The 14,820-nt window shown below is 51.6% G+C and overlaps 1 long non-coding RNA gene across 2 annotated transcripts in view; it reads left to right on the forward strand.

Moving 5' to 3' along the window:
• LOC135262233 (uncharacterized) overlaps nucleotides 1–14,820 on the forward strand; it is a 52,690-nt gene that overhangs the window by 34,101 nt on the left and 3,769 nt on the right. The gene's annotated exons all lie outside the window — the stretch shown is intronic.

Here is a 14,820-nt window from a genome sequence, read left to right on the forward strand (position 1 = left end):
AACGACTGTACTCTGAGAAACTCCAACAGCAGTTCTCAGAAAACAACTCGGCCTCTGTCTGGAAGGGCCTCAGACAGATCACCAACTACAAACCGAAAGCCCCCCACTCCACTAATGACTTGCACCTGGCCAACGACCTGAATGAGTTCTACTGCCGATTTGAAAGACAATGGGACAGTCCTGACACCATCCCCCGTGAACCCATTCACCAGCTCCAGACCACCAGCTCCTCCTCCCCCATCTCAGCAGGAGCCCGGGCCTCTCTACAATCACCCACTTCAGAGGCCCCCTCCCCTATCACAATGACAACTCTCTCCCTCCTGGAGCGGGACGTTAACAGACTATTCAAATGGTAAATGGACTGCATTTAGACCGCAATTGATGCCTCTCATTCGCCAGAGCAGTTAGAGGTTAGGGGTTAGGTGTCTTGCTCAAGGACACTTCGACATGCCCAGGGCAGGGTTTGAACCGGCAACCCTCCGACTGCCAGACAATCGGTCTTACCTCCTGAGCTATATCGCCCCTATTCAAAAGACAGAACCCCCGCAAAGCAGCTGGACCAGACTCTGTCTCTCCCTCCACCCTGAAGCACTGTGCCGATCAGCTGTCTCCGGTGTTCACAGACATTTTTAACACCTCACTGGAGACATGCCACGTACCAGCCTGCTTCAAGACCTCTACCATTATCCCCGTCCCCAAAAAAACAAGGACCGCAGGACTCAATGACTACAGACCCGTCGCCTACCCTGTGGTAAGTCTTTGGCGCCTTGTACTTCCCTCAAACCATCACGACCCACCTGGACCCGCAGTGACGAGCACGTCTGTGCTGAACATGCCCTCCACTTCATCCCAGCACTGCACGCAGGAGACCTCATGCAGGATCTGATTTGGACTTCAGCTCGCCTTCAATACCATCATCCGGCTCTACTACAGGACAAGCCTCCCACTCCTCCATCACCTGCAGTGGTCACGCTCTGTCTGACAGGAGCACACGTGAAGCTGGGCACGACTCCGACTTCCCGCATCAGCACCGGCTCCTGGCTGCACTTCTGCCTCCTCTCCCTGTACCAATAGCTGCACCTCCAGTCCAGTCAAGCCCTGAGTTTGCAGAACGACACACCTCTGGACTCATCTCTGTGATGAGTCCCCTACAGGCAGGAGATGAACTCTGGTCCAGTGCAGCCAAAAAACCTAGCTCACCTAAAACAGTAGAGATGGTTGTGGACTTCAGAAGGAACGCAGCCCCACCCGCCCCCATCACCCTGCATGACTCCCCAGTCGACACTGTGGAGTCCTTCTGCTTCCTGGGCACCATCATCACCCAGGACCTCAAGTGGGAGCTGAACAACCTTCCTCACCAAGAAGGCTCAGCAGAGGATGTACTTCCTGCGGCAGCTGAAGAAGTTCAACCTGCCAATGACAATGATGGTGCACTTCTACACTGCCATCATTGAGTCCATCCTCACCTCCTCCATCACCATCTGGTACGCTGCTGCCACTGCCAAGGACAAGGGCAGACTGCAGCGTATCACTGAGAGGGTGATTGGCTGCAATCTGCCATCCCTCCAGGACCTGCACACCTCCAGGGCCCTGAGGCGGGCAGGAAAGATTGTGGCCGACCCCTCCCACCCTGGACACAAACTTTTGCAAACACTCCCCTCCGGCAGGAGGCTGCGGTCCATCAGGACCAAAACCTCACGTCATAAGAACAGTTTTTTCCCGACTGCAGCTGGCCTCATCAACAAGGCCCGGGACCCCCACTGATACCACTGACACTGTACTGTTATCCTGACCCCCACGGACACCAACAGACAGCACCTGTACTTAAAATCACTTTATCCCCTTGCACTATTGTTATTGTTTTGCACTATGTTTATGTTTATGTTATGTTATGTCTGTTATGTTTTTTACTGCACTATGTTCATCTTACTCTATTTATCTTATTTTATGTTCACTGTTACGCACCACCTGACCAAAACAAATTCCTTGTATGTGTAAACCTACTTGGCAATAAACCCGATTCTGATTCTGATTCTGATTCTGATTCTTCCTCTCTCCCTCTCTTTCCCTCCCTCCCTCCCTCCCTCTAACCCCCCCCCCCCTCTCTCTTTCTCTCCCGTATCAATGCCAGCATCTGTGATTCGGAGATTTCAGTCTGTGACCATATAATTATTCCTGACAGCCAGTCAAGGCACGATGGCACTGTCTGGCAGGATTGGCATTTCTGTTCTCTGTCTCCTCTTTGTTTTTTTGTTTTTTTAACAACACTACGGTAGCGATCAATACGTCAGTCTCCAGTGACGCGGACAAGGAAACGTTACGTTTCCATCTGCAGCCATAGAAGTACACACGTGAGAGATGTAATCATTTGTATGTGTCAGAGGAGTCAGGGGAGTCAGATGAGTCAGAGGAGTCAGATGAGTCAGAGGAGTCAGGGGAGTCGGAGGAGTCGGAGGAGTCAGGGGAGTCAGACGAGTCATGTTAAAATTTTGATTTATTTGTGGGAAGAGCAGGTTATCAGAAAGTAAGCTGGGAACAGGACCGTCTTTGCTGTATGAATGCCCGTAGACTCCTTTATCTGTGAAGAGTTGAGTCACAAGCCTTCTTTCCTGCGTGAGTAAAGATTCAGAACCTTTCTGCACAGGAACACCAGCAGTGCATTCACACAGGACTCAGATCTCCCTCCTCTCTACCTCTCTCTCCACCTCTCTCATTCTCTCTACTTCTTTCTGTGTCTCTATCATTCTCTCTGTACCTCTCAATCTTTCTCTATACCTCTATCTCTATATATCTCAGTCTCTCTCCATACCTCTCTCTACACTTTCTCACTCTCGTCTCTGATGATAATGCGGGTGAAATCCTTCCTTGCCAACAGTAGTCAGATTTGTGTGTTTTTGTGTTGTATGTGTGTAATAAAAATTAGCCAGTAATGATTTCAGTGTTTGTATGAGTGCAGTCTGGTAGGTTCTAGCGGTAGCGGGGTGGGGGCAGGGCAGGGCAGAGGGGGGGGGGGGGTCCAGCGAAGCTGTTCAGCCCTACCACTGTGTTTCTGACAGCAGGGTCGAACAGAACCAGACCAGACGTAGCTCAGAGGCCCACAGGCGGGAGGCTGGACGCGTCCAAGGCGGTGGGCTGGCGTTCATCCCGCAGAGAGGCGGGTAAAGCGCGTTCGTCCTCCCTGCGCTTCCTGTATCTGCACGGGAGCACAAAGTCTTACGGCTGACAGGCAAGATGCCCCTGATACCGTTTGTCTCTGAGTCCTTCGAAGGACATTAAAAGCCCCTTGTGGATAATTCCCCCCCCCCCCCCCCGGGTCTGTGTAGATGGCAGGTATGCACGCGGACGTCTCATTTTTATCCAAATGGCGATCATGTCAATGGATTTTATTCCTTCTTTCCCGGAAAAAAAAACCCAAAACAAAATGGCTGTCTGTCCTCTATTCAGTTACATGTTCAACTCAAACGGCTTCCTGTTGGTGTGTTAAATCCCCGCGTAGCGCCTTGACTAATTACCCAGCAGGCCGAGCGTTTGGGACGCTGCGGAACTGGTGACCGCAGAGGTCCACGAGTGGAAGGAGCTTGCGTGAACTTCGCCTGACCTTCACCTGACCTTCCCCTGACCTTCCCCTGACCCCTTCCCAGCCAGGTTTCTGGCGGAGCGGTCCCTCCGCGTTGGTGACCGTTGCACACACTCACACACACACACACACACACACACACTCACACACACATACACACACACACTCACACACACACACACACACACACACACATACACACACACACACACACACACACACACACACCACACACCACACACACACACACACACTCACACACACTCCACACACACCACACACACACACACACACACACACATACACACACACACACACACACTACACACACACACACACACATACACACACACACATCACACACTCACACACCACACACACTACACACTCACACACTCCCACACACATACACACACACACACACATACACACACACACACACACACACACACACACATACACACACACACACACACACACACTCACACACACACACACACACACACACACTCATACACACACTCACACACACTCACACACACACACTCACACACACATGCTCACATACACAGAGTCACACACACACACACACACATGCACACATACACAGAGTCATACACACACACACACACCTCACACACACACACACACACACCCCCACCACACACATCACACACACACACCACACACACACACACACACATCAAAACACACACTCACACACACCTCTCATACACACACACACACACACACACACTCACACACTCTCACACACACTCACACACTCTCACACACACTCACACACACACTCTCATACACACACAACACACACACACACACACACTCACACACACACTCACACACACACACACACACTCACACACACACACACACACACACACACACACTCACACACACACACACACACACACACACACACACACACACACACACACACACACACACACACACACTCTCACACAGCTCCATGTCTTGTTTGCTGACCAGGCTCTTGGGTGAGTACGCAGACTCAGGGTCTGCTTCGTTTCCTAATGTGCAGCAGAGTGTTTCTCTCTGAAGTGGTGCCGTTGTGTCCTGCAGTTCAAAATCCACACTTAGCATTTCATTCCATTTTCTCTCCTCCACACACAGACAGCTTCTCTCTGCGGGAATGTCATCTTTTTATTTTCCCTGTGGCTGCTTTTTCTTGCCATTTACCGAATTATTTGTCTAAGTTTTTTTCCCCCGTGTCTTTTGAAAAGGAAAAATAGTCTTTGTCGGTCTGAAGTGTTTTGCTGAAGCTGTGTTCTGATATCATTTTCGGTAGAAAAGGGTGTAAATGGGGAACTTTCTGTGCCTTTTACAGACATAAACTCTTCTGTCTCCAGCTCTGATTGCTCTAAGATCACCTGCACAGGCTGGAACTCGCAGCTTAAACATGTATGAGCAGACCTTGGGCAGGAAAGAGAGCTTCTTCTCTGAACACTTAGTGTGTGTGTGTGTGTGTGTGTGTGTGTGCATATGTATGTATGTGCGTATGTGCGTATGCGAGTATGTCTATGTGTGTGTGTGTGTATGCTTGTGTGTGTTCAGGAGGTATGGCAATCACTAATATGTGTGTATAAGGGTGTGTGTGGAAGGGCAAGTATCAAATCAAATCAAATTTATTTATATGGCGTATTTCACAAACAGTTGTCACAGTATGCTTCACAGACAACCGTGGGAGCAAACTAAAACCCCCACAGGAGACCAAACCCCCCACAGGAGACCAAAACCCCCACAGTAGACCAAACCCCCCACAGGAGACCAAACCCCCCACAGGAGACCAAACCCCCCACAGGAGACCAAAACCCCCCACAGGAGACCAAAACCCCCCACAGGAGACCAAAACCCCCACAGGAGACCAAAACCCCCCACAGGAGACCAAACCCCCCACAGGAGACCAAAACCCCCCACAGGAGACCAAACTCCCCGCAGGAGACCAAACCCCCCACAGGAGCAAGACTTGTAGGACTGTGCTGTTTGTCAGTACTTCATGCTGGGTGCTGGGGTAACTGCATCGGTCACAGTCAGCTGGACATCCCTATAGGCTCATCACACAACAGCGCCCCCTCTGGCCAGCCGAGCGCCTGCAGGCTGTCTGCTTCGGCTGCGCAGTGTGATGACCTCACTGGGTGGGGTCTGCAGACGTGTCTGCAGGAAACGCGGAGCGCCATTCGAAACCAGCGATGCTCGGCCAAACGGGTAAAAAGAGGGAAAAAATCAGCGAAAAGCAGAAAAAATGTCACACCGGCAAAGTCAATTACTGCATGAAATAAGGGCCGAGAGATTACTGTCTTACCCACTTATTCAACACGCGGAAACGAAACATTAAAAAACGAAAAAACAATCAGGAGCGGGAGAGCACATGATTGCGCTTTTTAACGTCCCACTTGTGCGTTTCGGTAATTACTCTTCCAGCCCAGGTAGGGCAGGGGTGGGGGGCCACAGGGGACCGTTTCACTCATCCAAAAAAAAAACTGTCTCATGTGTTTGGCACAGGTGCATTCTAGGTAGTTCAGGAGCGGGAGGATTAGGCTGCACCATGGAAGACCGGGAGCTGGGGGGAGGTATGGGCAGTGGGGTTTTAGGGGTATGTGAGGGGCAGTGGGGTTTTAGGGGTATAGTGGGGGCAGTGGGGTTTTAGGGGTATAGTGGGGGCAGTGGGGCTTTAGGGTATAGTGGGGGCAGTGGGGCTTTAGGGGTATAGTGAGGGGCAGTGGGGTTTAGGGGTATAGTGGGGGGCAGTGGGGCTTTAGGGGTATAGTGGGGGCAGTGGGGCTTTAGGGTATAGTGGGGGCAGTGGGTTTTAGGGGTATAGTGAGGGGGGGGGGCAGTGGGGCTTTAGGGGTATAGTGGGGGGCAGTGGGGCTTTAGGGGTATAGTGGGGGCAGTGGGGTTTTAGGGGTATAGTGGGGGGCAGTGGGGCTTTAGGGGTATAGTGGGGGGCAGTGGGGCTTTAGGGGTATAGTGAGGGGCAGTGGGGCTTTAGGGTATAGTGGGGGGCAGTGGGGCTTTAGGGTATAGTGGGGGGCAGTGGGGTTTAGGGGTATAGTGGGGGCAGTGGGGCTTTAGGGGTATAGTGGGGGGCAGTGGGGCTTTAGGGATATAGTGGGGGCAGTGGGGCTTTAGGGGTATAGTGAGGGGCAGTGGGGCTTTAGGGGTATAGTGGGGGGCAGTGGGGCTTTAGGGGTATAGTGGGGGGCAGTGGGGCTTTAGGGGTATAGTGGGGGCAGTGGGGCTTTAGGGTATAGTGGGGGCAGTGGGGCTTTAGGGGTATAGTGGGGGGCAGTGGGGCTTTAGGGGTATAGTGGGGGCAGTGGGGCTTTAGGGGTATAGTGGGGGCAGTGGGGCTTAGGGGTATAGTGGGGGGCAGGGGCTTAGGGTATAGTGGGGCAGTGGGCTTTAGGGGTATAGTGGGGGCAGTGGGGCTTTAGGGTATAGTGGGGGCAGTGGGTTTAGGGGTATAGTGAGGGGCAGTGGGCTTAGGGTATAGTGGGGCAGTGGGGTTTAAGGCTGCAGTGCAGGGGGAAGGCAGTGGGGGGAGGGGGGGCAGTGTGGTCCTTTTCAGTGTGTACAGGAGAGGAGAGAAGAAGGAGTTTGGTAGAAGTCTGTTTCAATGCTTCCCTGCATTCACAGAGCAGAGAGCTGAATCAAAGCAAAACTCCCCACAGAAGAACAGAGCATCTTCAGCGGGACAAAGGCCAGAAGCATGTGGAGAACCCCCCCTCCTGACCCCCCCCCCGCCCACCCAACCCCCCTGTGTTTGATGGGCCTTTCATAACACGAGGAAGAATCAGTTCTAACACTCTGCAGGTGCAAACAGCGCTTAGACCTGAACCCTTAATTCAGTGTGTGCCCAGCAAGGCTTTCTCCCCTGAGAAAACACACAGAATACAAACCTGACCTGCTTTTAGCACTTCACTGTTGATCTTTAGCAGATTCAGAAAAAAAGGCCTTTTCTCTCCCTCCACTGCTATAGAGTTGACTCACACCTTGCTGCCCATTACTCTCTCTCTATCGCTCTCTCTCTCTCTCATATCCTTCCTGTGTTCTTTGATATTTCTATTCAAGCGCCTCAATGCATTCTGGGATAAGACAGTTCTTTAGGTCTGACAGGTGAGGGAAACTCGCGGAGGCGGTGGCCAATCAGCACGGCCCTAACTCACGACCAGCATTCCGTAATGAGAGCACGTCTGTCGCCACTGCTTAACTTTAAAAGAAAAAAAACTAAACTCTTTGTCCCGCTCTCTCACGATTCTCTCTCCTTTATCACTCCCACTCTCTAAAAACACAGGGAGGCTCCCCCTCAGGTGCCTGGTATGTGCTCTCTCCCCAGACCAATAAGGACAGCCGCCTGCAGCCTCTGACAGGGCTGGAGGGTCATGTGATCAGAGTCGGCGAAAACAAGGTTGCGCCTGAAATGTTTTGATGTTCTACGCTGAAGACAAACTTCAATACCCCAACTTTTCAGGAGTTAGGGAACTGAGGGATAGACGACCTGTGGCAGCAAATCCACAAAGTCGTTGTGTATTTGAAATAGAAATAGAGCCACCCTCATCTTGGCCCTTGAGTTAAAAGGAGAGTTGTGCAGACTGGACGAATTCAGCACCTACATTTGGAAAAGATACGTAGTCAAAATTTGTGATAAGATTCTGTTTTTACATGATTTTTAAAAAGTTATAACCAGAGGGATTTGGGTTCATATCCTAAGGTGTGGGGGCACAGTCACTATTACCTGTGTGAACAGGTAACAGGTGATCTCCTGTGAGCTCGTGTGATAGATTATTGAGACCCAAACGGAGCTTTGGCCGACGTGTTTGCGGTGAATCGCGTCTGCCTGATCTTGCCTCCCTGGCGCGGTTCTGGCTTTAAATGCCTCGGTTAATGCGAGACGCACCGGAGAAAAAATAAAAATGAATTTGAATGTTGTACTTTAAGCTTGTGATGTGAAACGAGGCTCAGCGCTTAGCGGTAAATGAGATTACTCCGTGACTGGCGGGCTGCCGCTGGGCTCGATTGAGACGTATGTGCGAGGGGTACGAACCTCGCAGTTCGCGCGTCTGTCAGACCCTGCGCCTCGACAAATCCGTAGATTTCGACCCAGGCATGAAACGGCCATCCCGTTTTTCCATCCCGTCCTCCCTCTCACTTTCCGGGGGGGGGGGGGCGATCAAACACTCACGTCTGTCGCTGTGACGTTAGCGGAAAAAAAAATTTCCCCGTGATCATCTTGAGACAAACGGAAAAAAGACGGAGGCCGTCCACCGCACACCTGCTTTCCACCGCACACCAGCCGCACACCAGCTTTCCACCGCACACCAGCCGTCCACCAGCCGTCCACTGCACACCAGCCGCACACCAGCTTTCCACCGCACACCAGCCGTCCACCAACCACCCACCGCACACCAGCCGCAAACCAGCTTTCCACCACACACCAGCCGCCCACCACACACCAGCTGCCCACTGCACACTAGCCACACACCAGCTTTCCACCTCACACCAGCCGCCCACCGCACACCAGCCATCCACCGCACACCAGCTTTCCACCGCACACCAGCTGTCCACCAGCTGCACACCAGCTTTCCACCACACACCAGCTGCACACCAGCTGCCCACCACACACCAGCCGCCCGCCGCACACCAGCCGTCCACCACACACCAGCCGCACACCAGCTTTCCACCACACACCTGCTGCCCACCGCACACCAGCCGCACACCAGCCGCCCCTTGCACACCAGCCGCACACCTGCCGCCCTGTCTGTCACCGTCACTGAGCTCCTTATCCTCTCTGATATCTGTAGATTTCTTCATGTGTTCTTAATTCTGTGATGGAGTGTTCCATTTAGGCCTGACTGTTTCTGGATCAGGGTACTAATGTACCAGACAGACAAACAGACAGACAGACAGGCAGTGTCTACCATCCAATCAACCGCTGCCATTCCAGCACTGAGTAACGTGTCAGTGCCTACCGTCCAATCAACCGCTGCCATTCCAGCACTGAGTAATGTGTCAGTGCCTACCGTCCAATCAACCGCTGCCATTCTAGCACTGAGTAACGTGTCAGTGCCTACCGTCCAATCAACCGCTGCCATTCTAGCACTGAGTAACTTGTCAGTGCCTACCGTCCAATCAACCGCTGCCATTCTAGCACTGAGTAACGTGTCAGTGCCTACTGTCCAATCAACCGCTGCCATTCCAGCACTGAGTAACGTGTCAGCGCCTACCCTCCAATCAACCGCTGCCATTCCAGCACTGAGTAACGTGTCAGTGCAGTCTGATGCATAAGACCGTAGCCTTAGTGGCACAGGCCCCAGCCCCGGAGCACAGCGGCGTAAGGACGTTATCTTCTGCTCCTGCAACGCCGCTGCCATTAACCTCCTGTTTAAAGAGGAGACGAGCGCCGAGCTCTCAGCTCCCGCGCTCAGAAGGTTCCCAGCATGCTCTCCGCTTCGGCGGCTAACGATCTGGAGCGCGAGCGCGCTGCGGCGCGGGCCTAATGAGCCAATGGCACCGTCGGCCCCCCCCCCCCCTTCTGCTGCGCGGAACACGGCGCACGCACGGGCTTGCGGTCCCCATCGCCGCGGCGAAGACTGCGATCAGTGCTCTCTGAGCGGCCGAGCGGAGAGGCGCCACTGAGCCACCGCCGCCCTCCTGAAGAGGGAGGAAGTGCGGGAACGTATCCAAATCTTACATTTTAATATTATTATATTTTAATGGTACATGCGACAGTAGGTGGTTCCATCTCAAATTTCTACGCTGTTGCAGTAAAACGGCACATCTCTCTGTCTCTCTCTCTCTCTCTTTCTCTCTATCTCTCTCCCCTTTCTCTCTCCCTCTCCCTAGTCTCTCCCTCTGTGCTCATGGCTCCAGTAGTTGTTTTCTGTTTTGTAGTTCAGTGTTATTATGTCTGCTTCTTGCCTTCAGTCTTCTTGTCTTACATGTCTGTGCTGATTTTCCCAAGAAAGGAAATCTTAAAATACTTGACTGTTTAAAGCCATTTTAATGGATCTGAGACAGGGGAGATACATCTACCCTTTGTACAGGTCTTCACATTCACCTGACACAGGTGCATTACCTGTGCAGTTTTAGACAGGTATTCACCTGGGACAGGTGCATTACCTGTGCAGTTTTAGACAGGTATTCACCTGACACATGTGTATTACCTGTGTAGTTTTAGACAGGTGTATTACCTGTGCAGTTTTAGACAGGTGCATTACCTGTGCAGTTTTAGACAGGTGCATTACCTGTGCAGTTTTAGACAGGTATTCACCTGACACAGGTGTATTACCTGTGCAGTTTTAGACAGGTGTATTACCTGTGCAGTTTTAGACAGGTATGCGGTGCAGTGGGAGGATCTGTGTAACCCCTGACTGTCCCACACAGACGTGGTGGTGGGGCTGTCCGAGCGCGTGGGGGGTGACTGTCCACACACCAGCACAGTGTGTCTCATGACAACAGCTTAAGGGAAGCCGCGGTAGGAGTCGATGGCCACCCGCCAATCACACGGTGACCCCCGTGCCGCTCGGGGCGACGGCAGAACAAACGGAAGCCCCTCCCCCCCCCCCCATCACTTACCGCCAGCTCTGCCAGGGTTGCCATGGCGAGGAGGATGGGATGAGAATTATCATGGGACCTGTTAATTTCTATCTGCCTCTCTCTCCCCCCTCTCTCTCCCCTCTCTCTCTCCCCCTCTCTCTCTCTCCTCCCACCCTCTCTCCCTTTCTCTCTCCCCTCTCTCCCCTCTCTCCCTCTCTCTCCTCCCTCCTCTCTCCCTCTCTCCCTCTCTCTCCTCTCTCTCCCTCTCTCTCCCCTCTCCCCTCCCTCTCTCTCTCCTCCTCTCTCCCCTCTCTCTCTCCCCTCTCTCTCCCCTCTCTCTCCCTCCTCTCTCTCTCCTCTCTCCCCCTCTCTCCCTTCTCTCCTCTCTCTCCCCCTCTCTCTCCCCTCTCTCTCCCCCTCTCTCTCCCTCTCTCTCCCTCTCTCTCTCCCCCTCTCTCTCCCTCTCTCTCCCCTCTCTCTCCCCTCTCCTCCCCCTCTCTCTCCCCTCTCTCTCCCCTCTCTCTCTCCCCTCTCTCTCCTCCCTCCTCTCTCCCCTCTCTCTCTCCCCTCTCTCTCCCCTCTCTCTCCCCTCTCTCCCTCTCTCTCCCCTCTCTCTCCCTCTCTCTCCCCTCCTCCTCTCTCCCTCTCTCTCTCCTCTCTCTCCCCTCTCCTCCCTCTCTCTCTCCCTCTCTCTCCCCTCTCTCCCCTCTCTCCTCTCCCTCTCTCCCTCTCTCTCCTCTCTCTCTCCCCTCTCTCTCTCCGTCACCCTCCCTGTCAGCACCTGTTCTTTGCCCTATTCTTCCCTCTGTCTCTCTTTCTCTGTTTTTTATGCAGTCACACACACATTCCACTTTTCCTCCAGAGGTGTGTGTATGTGTGCGAGTGAGAGTGAATGTGTGTGAGAGAGTATGTCTGTGCGTGTGATTGTGTGTGTGTGTGTGTGTATGTGTGAGAGAGTGTGTCTGTGCATGTGATTGTGGGTGTGTGTGTGTGAGTGTGTGCGTGTGTGAGAGAGTGTGTCTGTGCGTGTGTGTGTGTGTGTGCGTGTGTGAGAGAGTGTGTCTGTGCGTGTGTGTGTGTGTGTGTGTGTGAGAGAGTGTGTCTGTGTGAGGCTGTGTCTGTATGTGTGAGTCTTTGTCTCTGTGTGTGAGAGAGTGTGTGTGAGCGTGTGCGTGAGAGAGAGTGTGTGTGCATGTGTGAAAATTCTGTTGCCACTCAAGACGAGAAGCTGCACCCTGCAGGGCAGTGTTTCCTCACCTCTGCGGCACTCTTCCCAAATCTGACGCAGATGTGACGTGGGAACGGTGGGCCTGAGTGTTCTTTGGGTTTTAATTAAGCGATATGCTTTTTTTAATGACATTTATTTAGGCTTTTGTGAATGGGATTTGTTCATTTAAATTCATGAAATTAATTTGTTCCTTTTTTAAATTCATTTGAACTTTAAAAGAGTTTTGAAGAGGAGTTTTTGAGCGGCACACCTGACCTCGCCTGATGGCACAGAGTGCCGCGGCACAGCGGTTTGGAAACGCTGGGCTACCGGCCGACATGTATGTAGCGTGTGTGTAGCGTGTGTGTAGCGTGTGTGTAGCGTGTGTGAATGTCTGCTATGGTTGTTGTATTGTTTTTACATCTTCACTCTCAGCTATGAAGAGAATTTCCCTTCTTGGGACAGTGAAAGTACTGAATGTGTGAGGTGTGATGGAATGGCCCACCGTGTGCCGTGCGACTGAATTGTGGAACCAAGAGAAAGTTTGCGCTTCTTCTAAAATGGAACGGAAAGAAGAAGAAAAACACTTTCGGTCGGAGCAGAGCTCTAAATGATGTCAATTTGGTCCGACGGGCGCATCGCCCAATCGCGGGAGCTGGCCCGGCGCCCGCTGAACGCCAGCCAGGATCGAAGAGCGCGAGGCCCCCACCTGCACCCGGCCGCGCCTCCCCCGGGCATTTTAGCAGGTCGCTCTGCCAGTTCCCACACCAGTCATAAAAGCTTTAAATCGCTCGATCCATCTTCCCCCTGTTTTCTCGTCATCTCGTCATCCAATAAAGTCACTTGTCTTTCTTACTTTATTTTAACAAACGCCACTTTTCGTGAGTCATCTAAAACGATTTTAAATTGCGATGTGCATTTGTCTTATTTTTCCGACCCCGGCGAAGCCTCCACAACATGACTGGTAAAAGCGAGGCGAAATGCGCTCTTTATTTCGGGCTGAAGAGGCTCGGCTCTGCTCTCACTCAGTTCGCCCCTCGCCTTTCAGTGAAATAAAATACTGCGCAATGTAGCCGTTCTCTTCTCCCCAGGAATTGAGAAGCCTTCGCGTTCCTCTGGATCTCATCGGCAACGGCGGTCAGATTTCCCCACTCCTGTATGCAATCCACGGGCCTCGTTATTCTGAAAGTCTTTTTTTAATTTTAAATCTGTTTTAGGTGGAAATGAGTTAAAGGTAAATTCCACCTGCAGTATATTACATATTACGCAGTAGTATTATGCAGGTAGTATGCAGGTTTATTTCACAGAGATTTGTCCGTGTGTGGAAGAACTTGCCTGGTTTGGTGGCAGTGACAGGGACTCGGCCATTTAAAATACAGGCTTGGAGCAGCGCTGGACACTCGCTGGTCCAGAAGCAAAGGACGTGTCCCGATTGGCTGAATGTCGTTAAGCACTCTTATGCTCTAAAAAGATTTCTTCAAATTTGGCACAAACGTCCACTTGGACTCAAGGATGAACTGATTAGATTTTGGTGGTCAAAGGTCAAGGTCACTGTGACCTCACAAAACACGTTTTTGGCCATAACTCAAGAACTCATACGCTAATTATGACAAAGTTTCACACAAATGTCTAATAGGATAAAATGATGAAGTGATGACATTTTATATGGCTACTGGTTGGTGGAGGCATACAACTGTGAGGCGGTAGTTCTTTTCTTAATTGGACAGTGTTTTTCATGCTTTAGAGGGATTATTTACCCTCTTAAGCCACATTGTCAGAAATAGCTATCCATGCCATGATGAATAGAGGTCAATTCTATTTCGGTCCAAGTCCCAGATTCACATTGCACTTATTGTGCTACATTGCAAACGATTACATAAAGAGGTTAAAAAAATTTTAATTTTTTTAATTTAAAGACTGAAATGAATAGGCTCTGAATTGGTGAAAGTGTGGAGCCACAAAAACTAACCATTTGATCGTTAATGAAGAATTCAAAGACCAAGGAAACGGTTGTGAGCCAAACCTGTACTGGATTAAGAAGTTTAAGGAAAAAAATAAAAAAGAGCTGAAACACGTGTTCGACAACCTTAATGAAGAAAGAAATTGGCTGTAGCAAAAACCAGCATACATAGGAGTTTTGAGAATTGAAAATATCTGTTCTTTGGGACCATATTGGACTATGAGTCGGAGGCACTTCCAGTTTTCCTCCCTTTTTTCCCGCCTTCGTCTCTCCTTGTCGCCTGTTCCGCCTAGCTGAACGCAGTGCGCCGTGACTGAGCACTGTCGGTCCGTAGCTGGCGGGCCTCGCTTCGGTTTCAACTGAAAATGTCGCAACGGCTGTCAAAAGATGCTGTCGTGAAAAAGGCCTGTAGCAGTGCTGGCCCCTACAGGCGAAGTAAGTGTACTACAGGCTGTATTTTTGTAACGTAACTGTTCGGATTTCGAACGGCTGTGTTCG

Source organism: Anguilla rostrata, chromosome 8 (genome assembly GCF_018555375.3).
Source record: "Anguilla rostrata isolate EN2019 chromosome 8, ASM1855537v3, whole genome shotgun sequence".
NCBI classification, from domain to species: Eukaryota; Metazoa; Chordata; class Actinopteri; order Anguilliformes; family Anguillidae; genus Anguilla; species Anguilla rostrata.